Source organism: Gymnoscopelus microlampas, assembly GCF_963454915.1.
Source record: "Gymnoscopelus microlampas genome assembly, chromosome: 2".
Classification (NCBI taxonomy): Eukaryota; Metazoa; Chordata; class Actinopteri; order Myctophiformes; family Myctophidae; genus Gymnoscopelus; species Gymnoscopelus microlampas.
Genome location: NC_139939.1, coordinates 11,274,234 through 11,290,737, shown reverse-complemented (window position 1 = coordinate 11,290,737; position 16,504 = coordinate 11,274,234). Strand labels below are relative to the sequence as shown.

Sequence of the window (16,504 nt, the reverse complement as noted above, 5' to 3'; positions counted from 1 at the left end):
TCCTGGTGGAGTTCCACTGTGTTCCTTCTCTCGCTCTCTGGATGCAGTTTATGCTCACCTGTTGGATGGATAGATAGAGGCATGGGTTTGGTTGTTTATAATGGCAGAACATTAAGGCATTTTAACTCCACCCCTGTGTGTGTGTGCGGGGGTGAAAACAGCCAATCACAGGACGGATACACTAAACCCCATCCATCTACCAGAGTGTAGCAGAGAGAGTAATGTCACAATTTGATCTCACCGCAAAGCGAGCTCCTATGGGCTATAGTTCCAAACATTGGAACTATCTCATTGAGATAAAGCACTTCCGCATTCCATTCTTACAATGGGAGTCAACGCTATTGTCATATATAACTCTCTTATACGGCTCTGTCATCTACATGCTGTATTCTGTACAGTCATAGATAGCTTCCGCTGCCTCTGACAGTCACAGGAAGACAGACATGATAATGTGGTGGTGGGCTGAAAACACGCCCCTGAAGGGAAAAACTGCAAAATCAGCAGATCTACCCGGCCCACAGGTTGGGAGTCGCTGCACTACACCATAACAGAGGGAGAAACGGATGAAGTACAGAGAAGAGTGGAGGTTGTGAAGGGTTAACGGCAGCAACAGAGCAGCCTCTCAGACAGTCAGTGACGCAATCTGAAGTGAAACTTGCAAGTGTTCATGCAGTTTGGTGGCAGTGCACACGCACATGTGCTCTCTACTAAAAAACCCTCAGTTCAACAGGATATTTGCTGAAACATTGAGAACGTAAAGACAGGTGAGTACATGAGAGAAGGATTTATTATTCTGTAACAGAACAAAGGCATATTAAACTGTATTCGGACATGATCTGCCCTTAATTTTGTTTTCCTGGAAATCCTGTAGTCTAATCGTTCAGTTGGTAAAACGACTTGCTTCCCATACAGTATGTGCCGACATTATTAAGGTCTATTCTAATGTGATGATCCAGATGAGATTCATAATATTATGATATATGACTCATTAAGCTGTGAGTAGTAGCATTCAAGAATTACACTTTTCCCCCCATGTTTATTTTCAGTGTATAGTAATGGCGTGTTCCAGCAGTCTCCTGTCTGAAGAGCAGTTCCTGTGTTCTATCTGTCTGGATGTGTTCACTGATCAAATGACCACTCCATGTGGACACAACTACTGCAAAACCTGTATCACACATTACTGGGACACTAATGATGTGTGTCAATGTCCACTGTGCAACGAAACCTTCGATAAGAGACCAAAGTTCTCTGTTGATAAAGTCGTCTCTGAGATGGCTGATCGGTACAGGAAGTCAAAGCAGCTGAAAAAGAATTCCAACGTAAACCAGGAACCTGCTGAACCAGATGAAGTCTCCTGTGACGTCTGTACTGAGACCAAGCTCAAGGCTGTGAAGTCCTGCCTGGTGTGTCTCATCTCCTACTGTGAGACTCACCTGGAGCCTCACCACAGAGCCACAGCGTTAAAACGACACAAACTAATCGATCCTGTAAAGAACCTGGAAGACATCCTGTGTAAGAAACATGACAGACCTCTGGAGCTGTTCTGTAAGACTGATCAAATGTGTGTTTGTCAATTCTGTACCAAGTCAGACCACAAGTTACATCAAATTGTGTCTATGAAAGAGGCATATGAAGACAAGAAGGCTGAGCTGGGAAAGACAGAGGCTGAAGTTCAGCAGATGATCCAAGAGAGACAAGTGAAGATTCAGGAGGTCAAACACTCAGTACAGCTCAGCAAGAAAGATGCAGACAGAGAGACAGCAGACAGTGTGCAGGTCTTCACTGCTCTGATCCGCTGTATTGAGAGAAGCCAGGCTGAGGTCATTGATGTGATTGAAGAGAAGCAGAAAACTACAGAGAAACAGGCTGAAGGCTTCATTATAGAGCTGGAACAGGAAATCACTGAGTTAAAGAAGAGAAGCTCTGAGCTGAAGCAGCTCTCACACACTGAAGACCACCTCCACCTCCTCCAGAACGTCCCATCCATCAACACCCCTCCCCCCGCCAAGGACTGGACAAAGGTCAATGTCCATCAGTCTCCACATGTGGGGACAGTGAGGACAGCTGTGGCTCAGCTGGAGAAGACACTCAGTCAAGAGATGGAGAAGCTGTGTGATGCTGAGCTGAGGAGGATCCAGCAATATGCAGTGGATGTAACTCTGGACCCTGATACAGCACACTGCAATCTCATCCTGTCTAAGGATGGAAAACAAGTGAATGATGGAGTTTTAAAGAAGAAACTCCCAGATAACAAAGAGAGATTCTCTGATTGCTCCTGTGTCTTGGGAAAACAAGGATTCTCCTCAGGAAGGTTTTACTATGAGGTTCAGGTTAAAGGGAAGACTGAGTGGGATTTAGGAGTGGCCAGAGAGTCCATCAACAGGAAAGGGGAAATCACAGTGACCCCTGTCGATGGTTACTGGACTATAGGGTTGGAGAATGGAAATGAGTTTTGGGCTAATGCTGGCCCTTCTGTCCTCCTCCCTGTAAGAGAGAAGGTCCAGAAAGTGGGAGTGTTTGTGGATTATGAGGAGGGTCTGGTCTCCTTTTATGATGTGGAGGCCAGAGTTCTTCTCTACTCTTTCACTGGCTGCACCTTCACTGAGAAAATCTATCCATTCTTCAGTCCATGTGACAATGATAGTGGTAAAAACTCTGCTCCTCTGATCATCTCTCCTGTCATTCACACTGATTAGACTAATTTAATCCTCATTTTACATGAAAAGGATATGGAAGGACTAATTTGCATGTTTATTTTTCATTAACTGTCATTTCAAATGAAGCCATTTAACTGTTATTCCTAACAGATGTATTCTATTGGCAGTGGTGAAAAATAACTAAGTACATATACTTAAGTGCGTTTTTGAGGTACTTTTGCTTCATTTGAGTATTTATTTTTCTCAATACTTATATATTTCTACTACATTTCAAAGGCAAATATTGTACTTTTTACTCAACTACAATTATTCGAAAACTTCAGTTAAAAGTTACTTTGTAGATTTAGATTATTATTACGAAACATACAATAACCACTTAAGATCTATGTTATACTTTGGCTGTTCGAAAATAGCTGATCTACAAGCAGACAACCTGTGGCGAAGCTTGTAGATCGGCTAATTTCGATAAAGTTTGACACATTTCTACACGTTTTTGTGCTTTTACTTTGGTACTGTAAGTATTTGATGCCAAAGTGTTTGAAATTTGAATTTGAAATTTGAATACAGGCCTTTTACTTATAGCGTTGTTGTCGGGCAGAAACCGCTTATCTCCATATTTTAACTTTTTGTGTTTAACGCCCTACTTGATCATACTCCAGAGTCACACAAAAGCATCAAAAGCAGCAGATCTACAAGCTCTTAACTCGGCGTGAAGCGACACGATTTGAGCTTAGCTCTTTTTTCATTTGAATCATGAAAAGTAACAGTGTTGGACATGTGAGGTTTCCACCCGGCAGAGACGATAGTATAGTATTCTTATAATGTGCTATTGCTACTTTTCACAGAGTACTTCTTCCACCAGTGTCTATTAGTACAATAGTACAACTGACTGAGAAACCCTATTCATTCTTCATTCTTTGGTCCTCTTCCTAATAATAATGGTAAAAACTCTGCTCCTCTGATCATCTATCCTGTCAATCACATTGGTTAGCCTTTTCCTTACAATGTCTAAAAGAGATGTAATTATTGCATTATTACATAATGTTGATTTGTAAATTGTATTTTATATCACTTAAATCAACATTAAAAATTACCATTTTTGCCACCAATTTGTAAAAATAAGTGTTGTAAAATAAACATGTACAAATAGAATTCTGTGCATGTATACAGTATAGACACTTACCCTAACCCTTGACTATTCATACAAAATGTATATGGACAATTAATATGAATCCTTAACTTTAACTTTAAGTAAGATTTTCTTATTATTTTATAATATAAATAAAGTTGAAGTTACATGTCTACATGTGTCTCTGGACAAATATGACCAAATATGAACATGTCTGATGTCATAGTACTGATGTCATAGCTGACCTCAAACTAATGTGCAGAAACCCTAATGGTTTTGTGGAAGGTTAAAAGCCTCAATCTGCATCAGTTTGGCTGTATGTAGAACAGCAAGTTCAGAATGGATAATGCCTAAAACATCATAATTCTACATATTGTGCTAATTTGTTTATGAAACATTCTAGTGTGGGGGGTCCTTTCATGCTGTTAAACAAATCACAATTAGGACTTGGCCTAACAAAGGTTTTCAGTTGTGAGTTTCATTTTGCTTTAATCCATGGTTACTTTTAGGACACATCTTATAACCTAATATCCAAACAAACCACTGACTGGAGCACACCAAAGGTTTGGAACTCAATAGTTCAAATGCATTGTGGGTAAAATTCCTGTTTAACAATACCCGGTATTGTTTAACACACAGCCACACAAGTTACTGCATGTACCTTACTCTATTGTCATTGTGCTGCGCCCAAGCCTCAACTTAATCCTTATACTCAAACAAATGGTGTTGATTGTTTTGTCAGCGTGGATAATATCATACATGGAGACAAACAAACAAAACACTTTCACCTGATTCAGAGGTAGAGTGGTGACAGACCTGACTCACAGAGCAGTAAGTAAGTAGGTCGGAGAGGCTTGTTGTCGGTATCAGCCAAGAACACGGGAGAAACACTTCCCCGAAGTCCCGTTTCAATGCACTAGACCAGTGGGTTTCAACCCTTTTCATATCAAGGTCCATTATTTATTCGGCATTTGAGCCACGGACCACCATTTGATGAGATTTAGCCTCGCAGACCCAAAACTGTCATTGTTGGATAAGATTCCATGCTGTATTGAAGTTGGTACCATAGGAGAGACAACAGGCAAACGTTGATCAAAATAACAATTCTTTAATTAAGTAATTCAGATGTTTAATAATAATTTAACTCTTGAGAGTGTAAAATGAAACCAAATGGACCCGTAAGGGTCCATTTGGTTTAATTTTACACTCTCAAGAGCGTAAATAAGTAGCCTTGGGAATGTAGTATGTTGCAGGAACTTGCCCCCAATCCAAATCTTGATGCTGAATGCCTAACAGGGAGTGGGTACCACCTTTATAGTCTCTGGTATGAGGATTGAATCCCCAACCTCCCAGTATCAGGGTGGCCATTCTAACCACAAGGCCACTGAGCTTGGTTGACTAGCTTGGTGTAGCCTCCTGTGTGAGTGTATTGATGTTGTGTATTGCAGTATACCCACACAAGCATGAGCTCACCCCATCTTTCTCTCTGTACATACGGAAGAGAGCCATCCAGTCAACTGGAAACCAGAGATCCTCAAGAGGAAAAGATTCTGAGCCATTTAGCTTTTTACCTTTTATTTTGTAGTTGTTTCGTTTTTTTTCCTTTGTTTTGTCATAGAAACCATCCTGGTACTGTGTCTACCAGTCACCCTTATCAGGTGTAGATATTATCCATCAGTTTGTCTCTTAACACACCCAGAAGATTAACTTTCCACAAAAGCCACCAGCTCAACTAAAACTACCACCCGGGACTCATTGTAATGAATATAATTTTAACCAATCTGTATGGTATAGTATGTTAATACAGTACATGTGCAGTGGTTGGAGGTGGCCTTCCTGCATTGAGAAATGTAGACCCTGGTGTCATAAAGTTAATTGAAGCAACAGGTGTGTCGCAATCTTTATTGTAGTTCAGACATCGTTGAAATGACCTCTCTCCGTCAGGAGAGGGGGACAACAAACAAAACTGATTTTTCTTTTTAGCTTTTTAAGTAGAAGACATTGGGGGAGGTGGTTGTTGTTTATCTAAGATACCATTTACAGTCTGCAGTGTACGACGTCAGTCCAATAAAACTGCCATTTTGGACGGCCAGGAACCTTCCGGAATGTTTGTTCTTGATGAGCACAGCTCTCTCAGAGCTCTGGTCCCTCTCATCCACCAGTAGGACCCACTCCTCTGCCCCGTACGGACTGACCTTGGTGTACGCGTACTCTCCATTGGGGTCAAACCCTGCAATGAGACACACAGTGTTAATGATCAATACATCATTTTTTTGGTGAATGAATTAAACATTTTAAGCAATCTGTATGGTAGAGCAGTGGTTCCCAAACTGGGGGTCCACAAATACCTTTTTTGGGGGGGTCCCCAGATGATTAGCTTAATGTGCAACATTGTCTTCTCACTCAACAGTAAACAAACCAACATACAATGAAAAAAATAAATTCTAAATAAAATAATAAGACCATTACTACGTCAAAAGTAACCAACAAACTATGTTATAAAAATGGTCAAGCATTGGTCCAATTGTCAAATATTACCTAAGAAAGAGGCAACATTTTTTTAAATGGCTGATCTACAAGCTCACACACAGCATTGCTAGGTGCTTTGAGCTTGTAGGTTGGCTATTTTCACACTATGTATCTGTGGAACAGAGTCAAACTAAATGTAATACCTTAACTCCTACAATTGTCAGGGTGGGGTGTCCCCAGTTCAAATATGATCATTTTGGGGGGTCACGGCCTGAAAAGTTTGGGAACCCTTGTGAGTTTGTTTTTATCAGTGATTGGAGGTGGTCGCCTTACTCTTACATTTATTGTTGGTGTCGGGAGGACACCTACTGGTTGCAAGAAGTATTGCATGAGGCTCAAACTTTGGTTTCATTTGTACACTAGGATACATTTACACTGTGTAGGAGAACTGGAGAAGTAATACATTTCTTCTATAATAAGACAATGCATTGAAGAGACTTTCTTTGTTTTGACGGAATTTCCAATTGTACATAAAAAAATCACACCCAGTGTGAAGTGGGCGGTGTGTGGTCATCACAACATGACTCACTTTAAAAAGGATAAATGACTTTTCCATACTGCTATTCATAGGGCTGCACATGTGTCATGTGTTTCGCTAGCCAATCACAGTCCTGAATTTGCAAAGTCAGCCAATCACATTACAGTTAGTGGTGATGACACTAGCTGTAATGTGATTGGCAAAAGTATCGATTTGCATTAACAATGGAAGGGTTAGGGGGTATACAAATCTTTTGGTCGGTGTCCAAAACTCACTTATAGGGGGCGGCTACACCGCCCCAAAAAAATAATAAAGAAGCCTGTTCTTTTTTCCCTAGGCTTCAACGTAATTTTTACATCACAGTGTTAAAATAAACAACACTTTTTTTCCTCCAAAGTCCTTCCTGGTTCTTTTGTTAAGGTGGTAGTCTCTAGAACAGTGGGGTCCGGGGATCCCTTGCTAAGTTTTAACCACTTTAACCCTGTACATTGGCTATTTGAAAATAGCCGATGTATATGTGCTTTAAAAAGAGATCTTGAACCAGTTTGAAATTCTTGTATGGGGGTCCCTTGCACAGAATATTTTCAGATGGGGGTCCATGGCCAAATGCATATCAATGTGTCCTCGACAAAGTTTGTGAACCACTGGTCTAGAGGCAGGTGAACAGTAGCCTCGGAAACCCATGAACAGAGACGGCTGTGGGTTCAAAATCAAATCCCTTATGTCATCTCCCAGGCCGTTGGTGTAAACTCATCCCTATGTGCTACATGACTTGTGTTTGACGAGCGACACCAATATGAAGAAAACAAAGGCTTAAGTCTTAGGCTTAAGACTGTGGTTTTGAATTGATGAACTGCGTGACTGATGAAGGCCCCCCTCATTAAACAGAAAGCCCCCTCACCCAAGTATCCGTTGGTGACCACATTGCGGTAGTATTTGCACCCGCTCCCCTTCACCTCCTCCCAGTAACCGCTCTCTCCTGCCTCCTGGTGGAGTTCCACTGTGTTCCTTCTCTCGCTCTCTGGATGCAGTTTGTGCTCACCTGTTGGATGGATATAGGCATGGGTTTGGTTGTTTATAATGGCAGAAAAGTAAGGCATTTTAACTCCACCCCTGTGTTTGTGTGTGGGGGGTGAAAACAGCCAATCACAGGACAGATACTCTGTTAAAAGTAAAAGGCCTGTGTTCAAAATGTTACTTGAGTAAAAGTACACAAGTATTGGCATCAAAATGTACTTAAAGTACCAAAAGTAAAAGTACAAAAAATGTTTGAAAATAGCAGATCTACAAGCTCACAACGCGTTGCATCGCGACGCGTTGTGAGCTTGTAGATCGGCTATTTTCAAATAGCTAATGTATAAAACAGGGTTAAAGTGGTTCATGTATGTTTTATAATGTAATAATGTATCTTGTATCTACAAAGTAATTAGTAACTAAAGTTTTCAAATAATTGTAGTGTAGTAAAAGTACAGTATTTGCCTTTGAGATGTAATGGAGAAGAAGTAAAAGTATTGAAAATTGGAAATACTCCAGGAAAGTAAAAAAATCCTCAAAATTTTACTTAAGTACAGTACTTGAGTAAATGCACTTAGTTACTTTCCACCACTGCATGCTGTATTCAGTACAGTCATGGAGTGTCCGCTGCCTCTGACAGGAAGACACAGACATGAATCATAAATGTGTTGGTGGGCTGTAAACACGCCCCTGAAGGGAAAGACAGATGAAGTACAGAGAAGAGTGGAGGTTGTGAAGGCTTAACAGCAGCAACAGAGCGGCCTCTCAGTCAGTGACGCAATCTGAAGTGAAACTTCAAGTGTTCATGTAGTTTGGTGGCAGCACACACACACACACACACACACACACACACACACACACACACACACACACACACACACACACACACACACACACACACACACACACACACACACACACACACACACACACACACACACACACACACACACACACACACACACACACGTAGCCTGGTAAACCCCCCTCCCTCCGGAAATCTCATTTGTATTTCTAAATCAAATACAAATGAGATTTCCGGAGGGAGGGGTTTACCAGGCTAACACACACGCGCTCTCTACTAAAAAAAACTCAGTTCAACAGGATATTTGCTGAAACATTGAGAACGTAAAGACAGGTGAGTACATGAGATATGGATGTACAGTATTATTCTGTAACAGAGAACAGAGGCATATTAAACTGTATCCAGACATGATCTCCCCTTTGATCTCCCCTTAATTTCGTTGTGTGTGCCAACATTATTGAGGTCTATTCTAATGTGATGATCCAGATGAGATTCATAACTATTAATCTGTGAGTAGTAGCATTCAAGAATGACATGTTTTTCCCCATGTTTATTTTCAGTGTATAGTAATGGCATGTGCCAGCAGTCTCCTGTCTGAAGAGCAGTTCCTGTGTTCTATCTGTCTGGAGGTGTTCACTGATCCAATCACCACTCCATGTGGACACACCTACTGCAAAACCTGTATCACACATTACTGGGACACTAATGATGTGTGTCAATGTCCACTATGCAACGAAACCTTCGATAAGAGACCAAAGTTCTCTGTTAATAAGGTCGTCTCTCATATGGCTGATCAGTACAGGAAGTCAAAGCAACTGAAAAATAATTCCAACGTAAACCAGGAACCTGCTGAACCAGATGAAGTCTCCTGTGACGTCTGTGCTGAGACCAAGCTCAAGGTCGTGAAGTCCTGCCTGGTGTGTCTAACCTCCTACTGTGAGACTCACCTGGAGTCTCAGCACAGAGCCACACCGTTAAAACGACACAAACTAATCGACCCTGTAAAGAACCTGGAAGACATTCTGTGTAAGAAACATGAAAGACCTCTGGATATGTTCTGTAAGACTGATCAAATGTGTGTTTGTCATTTCTGCAACGAGTCAGACCACAAGTTACATCCAATTGTGTCTCTGGAAGAGGCATATGAAGACAAGAAGGCTGAGCTGGGAAAGACAGAGGCTGAAGTTCAGCAGATGATCCAAGAGAGACAAGTGAAGATTCAGGAGGTCAAACACGCAGTACAGCTCAGCAAGAAAGATGCAGACAGAGAGACAGCAGACAGTGTGCAGGTCTTTACTGCTCTGATCCGCTGTATTGAGAGAAGCCAGGCTGAGGTCATTGATGTGATTGAAGAGAAGCAGAAAACAACAGAGAAACAGGCTGAAGGCTTCATTATAGAGCTGGAACAGGAAATCACTGAGTTAAAGAAGAGAAGCTCTGAGCTGAAGCAGTTCTCACACACTGAAGACCACCTCCACCTCCTCCAGAACGTCCCATCCATCAACACCCCTCCACCCACCAAGGACTGGACAAAGGTCAATGTCCATCAGTCTCCACATGTGGGGACAGTGAGGACAGCTGTGGCTCAGCTGGAGAAGACACTCAGTCAAGAGATGGAGAAGCTGTGTGATGCTGAGCTGAGGAGGATCCAGCAATATGCAGTGGATGTAACTCTGGACCCTGATACAGCACACTGCAATCTCATCCTGTCTAAGGATGGAAAACAAGTGAATGATGGAGTTTTAAAGAAGAAACTCCCAGATAACAAAGAGAGATTCTCTGATTCTTCCTGTGTCTTGGGAAAACAAGGATTCTCCTCAGGAAGGTTTTACTATGAGGTTCAGGTTAAGGGGAAGACTGAGTGGGATTTAGGAGTGGCCAGAGAGTCCATCAACAGGAAAGTGTAAATCACAGTGACCCCTGACGATGGTTACTGGACTATAGGGTTGGAGAATGGAAATGAGTTTTGGGCTAATGCTGGCCCTTCTGTCCCCCTCCCTGTAAGAAAGAAGGTCCAGAAAGTGGGAGTGTTTGTGGATTATGAGGAGGGTCTGGTCTCCTTTTTTGATGTGGAGACCAGAGTTCATCTCTACTCTTTCACTGGCTGCACCTTCACTGAGAAAATCTATCCATTCTTCAGTCCATGTGACAATGATAGTGGTAAAAACTCTGCTCCTCTAATCATCTCTCCTGTCATTCACACTGATTAGACTAATTTAATCCTCAGTTTTACATGAAAATGATATGGAAGGACTAATTTGCATGTTTATTTCTCATTAACTGTCATTTCAAATGAAGCCATTTAACTGTTGTTCCTAACAGATGTAGTCTATTGGCAGTGGTAAAAAGTAACTAAGTACATATACTAAAGTGCGTTTTTGAGATACTTTTACTTCATTTGATTATTTATTTTTCTCAATACTTATATATTTCTACTCTGCTACATTTCAGAGGCAAATATTGTACTTTTTACTCAACTACAATTATTTGAAAATTTTAGTTACAAGTTACTTTGTAGATTTAGATTTAGATTATTATTACGAAACATACACTTTGGCTGTTCGAAAATAGCTGATCTAGCAGACAACGTGTGGCGAAGCTTGTAGTTTGGCTAATTTTGGCTATTTTAACTTTTTGTGTTTTTTCATAAATTAACGCCCTACTTGATCATACTACAGCATCACACAAAGCATCAAAAGTAGCAGATCTACAAGCTCTTAACTCGGTGTGAGCTTGTAGATCGGCTACTTTTGCTATTTTTGAATTTGAATCCTGAAAAGTAACAGTATTGTTCATATGAGGTTTCCACCCGACAGAGAGGATAGTATTCTTATATTGTGCTATTGCTACTTTTTACTGAGTATTTCTTCCACCCGTGTCTATTGGTGACACAGACCCCCATCTGAAAAGATTGTGTGCCTGGGACCCCTATACAAGATTTGTGTTGTTAAAATGTTTCAAGTTTTTTAGAAAAATGCATGATTTGTTTCACGTAGGCATAAGGACTTGGCCTAACAAAGGTTTTCAGTTGTGAGATTGCATTTTGCTTTAATCCATGGTGGACACATCATATAACCTAATATCCAAACTAACCACTGACACTGAAGGCTTGGAACTTAATAGTTCAAAAGCATTGGGTAAAAGTCCTGTTTAACAATACCCGGTATTGTTTAACACACAGCCACACAAGTTACTGCATGTACCTTACTCTATTGTCATTGTGCTGCGCCCAAGCCTCAACTTAATCCTTATGCTCAAACAAATGGTGTTGATTGTTTTGTCAGCATGGATAATATCATACATGGAGACAAACAAACAAAACACTTTCACCTGAAAAAAATAATTCATATTTGAACTGGGGACCCCCCACCCTGACAAGCACTTGGAATGTAGGAGTTCAGGCATTACATTTAGTTTGACTAGGTTCCAAAGATAATCGTGAAAATAGCAGATCTACAAGCTCGCAACGCAAGGCGTTGTGAGCTTGTAGATCTGCTATTTTCACAATGTGTACCTCTTTCTTAAATTATTTGACAAATTGGGCAATGTTTGACCAGTTTTTATGGTGTAGTTTGTTGATTAGGCCTACTTATGATGCAGTTATGGTCTTTTTCTTTTCTTGAGGTATTAAAAAGGTCTTAAAAGTCCTTACATCATCACTTCACTGTCATCTGGGGACACCCCCAAAATCACGTGGGGACCCCCCCTGGGGGTCCTGACCCACAGGTTGAGAACCATTGTCATAGAGCAGTGACACTGACAGACCTGACTCGCAGAGGTAGAGCAGGGACAGAGCGTGGCGGAAGCATCTTCCAGGTTTCTTCTTCAGGACGGGGTGTTTTCTGGGTTTCTGCTGGTCCACCTCCTCTTCCTCCTCCTCCTCCTCACATGTTACCTCCTCTACAGAGAGGAGGTGACCTGCATTGAACATGATCTCCTCCTCCAGAGACTGCAGACACTTCTCAAAGTGCTCCTCGGTGCTCTCTGCATTCCTGGAGGGTCAGAATGGGGACACTTCAACCAATGTTTTGATTTTTGTGTGTATAGCACTGCAAAATATGTGTGTACACTGTTTATTGAACATTTAGTTAGGTAAGTCTATTAATAGTGTTGCATGAATTGTTCTCTATCCCCAGAAATTATATTTTCATGTTTCAGGCCCTTCATAAATATGTCCTAAATAGACCCAACAATTCACATACAGTAGGAAAAATTGAGACATGCCTATCTGATGAAATGAAATACTAAACATGTATCCAAATGTAGCCTTTCTGTCACAATTTGCAAATGGAGGATATCTCATATTGTAAACAATTAAATTAAAATAAAGTAATATATGACATATCACAGTTGATATGCACAACAGGCAGCAGCCATATTTGAAAGAAATTTAGCCTCTTCTTACTTCCTTCACAGGTGTTACCAATGATACTAATGAAGGCTCTGTTCCATTCTGGTCAAACAGAGTCAGGGTGCTGATATTGTGCATGTTGGCTCACTGGAAACACTCTGCTACACCAGTGGGTCTCAAAGTGTGGTCCAGGGACCCTCATGGTTCCTTGAGGGGGTTCCAAAGGGCACCTTACGGGTAACTCTGAGGGTGTACAAATGGAACCAAATGGACCTGTGTGGTTCCATTTGTACACTCTAAAATGCTTGAGAACCACTGAGCACCACTAAATGGAACAGAGCCTTCATTAGAATCATTGGTAACACCTGTGAAGGAAGTAAGGAAGAGGCCCAATTTCTTTCCAATATGGCTGCTGTGCTAGAGCCTTTTGAAAGATGTATCATCTGTGCCCATGTTCTCCACTAGGTGGCAGTCCAGTGCAGCATAATAGAGCTGTCTGAAGGCCCTGTGGCCCTGTAACTCACCTGAAGTCCACCCAGAGCATGCCTGCAGTGATCAGACCCAGCCACTCACTGGCCTCCCAGTTCTTGGCCAGCATGACGGGCACCATGATGACCTCCCTGCTGTCCGCGTAGTTCAGCTCCTTCTTACAGCTGCGAGAGGCCTGATAGGCCGGCGTCATGAACGGACAGACCACCACGGCCTCCTCTACACCTGCAGCTATGCTGACAACACACACACACACACACACACACACACACACACACACACACACACACACACACACACACACACACACACACACACACACACACACACACACACACACACACACACACACACACGTTTGTTTTGCTATACTTCAAAACAGAAAATAGACGATTTACTCTACAAGCTCACATCTTGTGAGCTTGTAAACTAATAAAAAATCAGCCACAACTAACCTCAACCCCTAAACCTTAACCCTGTTTTTCCTAATTGTAATTCTTTTCAAACCATAAAACAATAACCATTTCTGTGGTGAGGACCAGGGTCTTCACACTGTCTGTTTCTCAAACTCTACTATAATTGTGGGGACATTTGGGCCTCACAAGCACGCACGCACGCACGCACGCACACACACATGGCCTACACATACACACACATTAGAGGTTTTGACTAATCTGTTTCATGTTTATGACCAAGAAACTAAGAATGAAGAACTTTCACCAGGAGCTGCAAACCGTGCCTGTACCAACACATTCTGTTCTACATCATTCCATTGACCAATTACATGTTTTTTTTTTTACCTTGACCTTGATAGTGACCTTGATCATTGACCTTTTTTAAACCCAAAATGTAATCTCTTTGAGGCAGCCTACCGATCAATCATTCTCACCAAGTTTCATGAAAAGTCCACCCATCTATCACCAAGTTATTCTGTCCCCACGTACAGACAGGACTGATCACAGTACAATATCATCATACATGCACACATACTGGCAGGTTAATCAGATGGTTGTACATTAGTACACGTACACACAACATAATACACACAGCACATGGATTATGAAGGGAAATACATTTAATGAACAGTGTCAGTTGTAAAACAATATTTTAAACTCCACAGGTGGCTGCAATACTTTATAGCATGTGGTTCCTTGAACCTTACCAGCCATGTGAAGCTGAACTCATTTTCAAACTCTGTTTTCAGAACAACATCAATACAAGTCAGACATCAACACAAGCAAAAGCACCATGCAGACATCTGAAGGATTATCATTAGTGATGGCATGGTGCCAATTGTCCTGAGTCCTGACTCACAAGGTCACTGGTGTCTTTCAGGTTTTAAACTCAGGTACGGCTGCAACAGTTAATCCAACTATTTAATAAAATAATCAATTAGTAAGCTAATTAATCCCTATTTGGGGCATGTCATTACAGAGGAGAAGTTTCAGAAATGTTCAAAAAAGGTTTAAATAAACCTTGTAGATTTGCTATTTTCACTATTTTTGTATAACACCTTGTGCAGCAAAGTATAAAATAATACGAATTTATTCGATGACACAATAAACATGACATAATAAAAATAAAATGTCAACTGCACTTACTGCTCTATGAGACAGATCTGTCCACACTCTACCTCTGAAATTGATTACTTAAAAAAGTAATTGATACAATAATCGCAAAAGTAGAAAATCGATTAGTTGCAGCCGTAAACTCACGCATCGTTGACGTTGCCCGTCACCCCTCCCTCGATGTCCATCCACACTGGTAGACCATCATCTCTGAGACGGTCGTAGATCCTCTTCACCAGAGCCTGCTCGTTCCACTGGTACGACAGCATGATGTGAGACGGCATCTTTGTTCTGTTGATGTTCAGATCAAATGATTATTAAATGATTAATTAAACTAATAGTCTTGTTGGAGTAGTGTTGTGTGGTTATGGTGGTGTGTGTGTGTGTGTACAGTCGGTAAGAGGGGATTGTTTTCAGACAATGAGAACGTTGTACAGGTGATGCTGTTTGTTTACTCGGGGGAATAGCTCAGGTTCCATCTGTTGCCTGGTTACACAATGTGCTCCAATGGGACAGTGAACGCCGGCTTAAGCTGACTGCATGTCTATACATGCACCATGGTTATTGGTTATTATAGTTTTGGATTTTTCACCAGTTTTTATGTCAATTTTGTTTTGACTCTTTGTTCCTCAGATTTTTTTTTCTATTAGCTCAATGGTAAAAATGTCAGCTCTTGCCCAGGAAACCGGGTTTGAATCTGGGGTAGAAGAGGAGGAAAATAGCCGATTTACAAGTGTGAGCTTATAGATCTGCTATTTTATGCGAGAGTTTGCCCCAGAATTCAGATGCTGTGATTTTTTTGTGGTCCAAATGTTGCTTGAGTTCAAGTGAAAAAGTATTGGCATCAAAATACTTACAGTACCGTGAAGTAAAAGTACTTATTATGCAGAATGTCCCATTTCACCATTTCATATTTTTTACTATGACACAACGTTTGTCAAATTGTTTGAAAACAGCAGATCTATAAGCTCACAATGTGTCGCGACCCACTGTGAGCTTGTAGATTGGCTGTTTTTGAATACCTCACGTATAAAATAGGACATAATTGTTAAATGTATGTGTTTGCGCCCCAAATGTGCAAACTTTTGGATGTTTTAAAAACATTTTAACAACACAAATATGGGGGTCCGTGGCACAAAATATTTTCAGATGGGGGGTCTGTGGTCCAACACACTTAATTTGGTGGCACTTGGCATGAGAAAAGTTTGAGAACCCCTGTCATAGATGACCAGCCACATGAAGTCTGAGGGCCACCATTGATTATTTTATTTTCTTGAGCTGTTTTCGTTCGTAAAGTCAAGATGACAACACAGCATGACTCAAAGGTTGGTGGATTTATATGTAAAATGCAGTAGGCCTACTAGTAGGCTACTGCTGTACTAGGCGTATATTCAAATGTCTTTAAAAAAACAAATGTTACTTGTAGTAACTATTATAAAAGTATTACTGTTGTAAATCAAATAAAAACATTTGGATGTACCCTT

The 16,504-nt window shown here is 41.1% G+C and overlaps 1 pseudogene across 1 annotated transcript; it reads left to right on the top strand.

Annotated features, from left to right (window-relative positions):
• Window positions 1-528: 528 nt before the first annotated feature.
• LOC311053935 lies at window positions 529-10,971 on the top strand (annotated as a pseudogene). The gene is made up of 3 exons (XR_014602949.1): window positions 529-764; window positions 1,047-2,693; window positions 9,173-10,971. The product of XR_014602949.1 is annotated as an uncharacterized misc_RNA (transcript).
• Window positions 10,972-16,504: the final 5,533 nt, after the last annotated feature.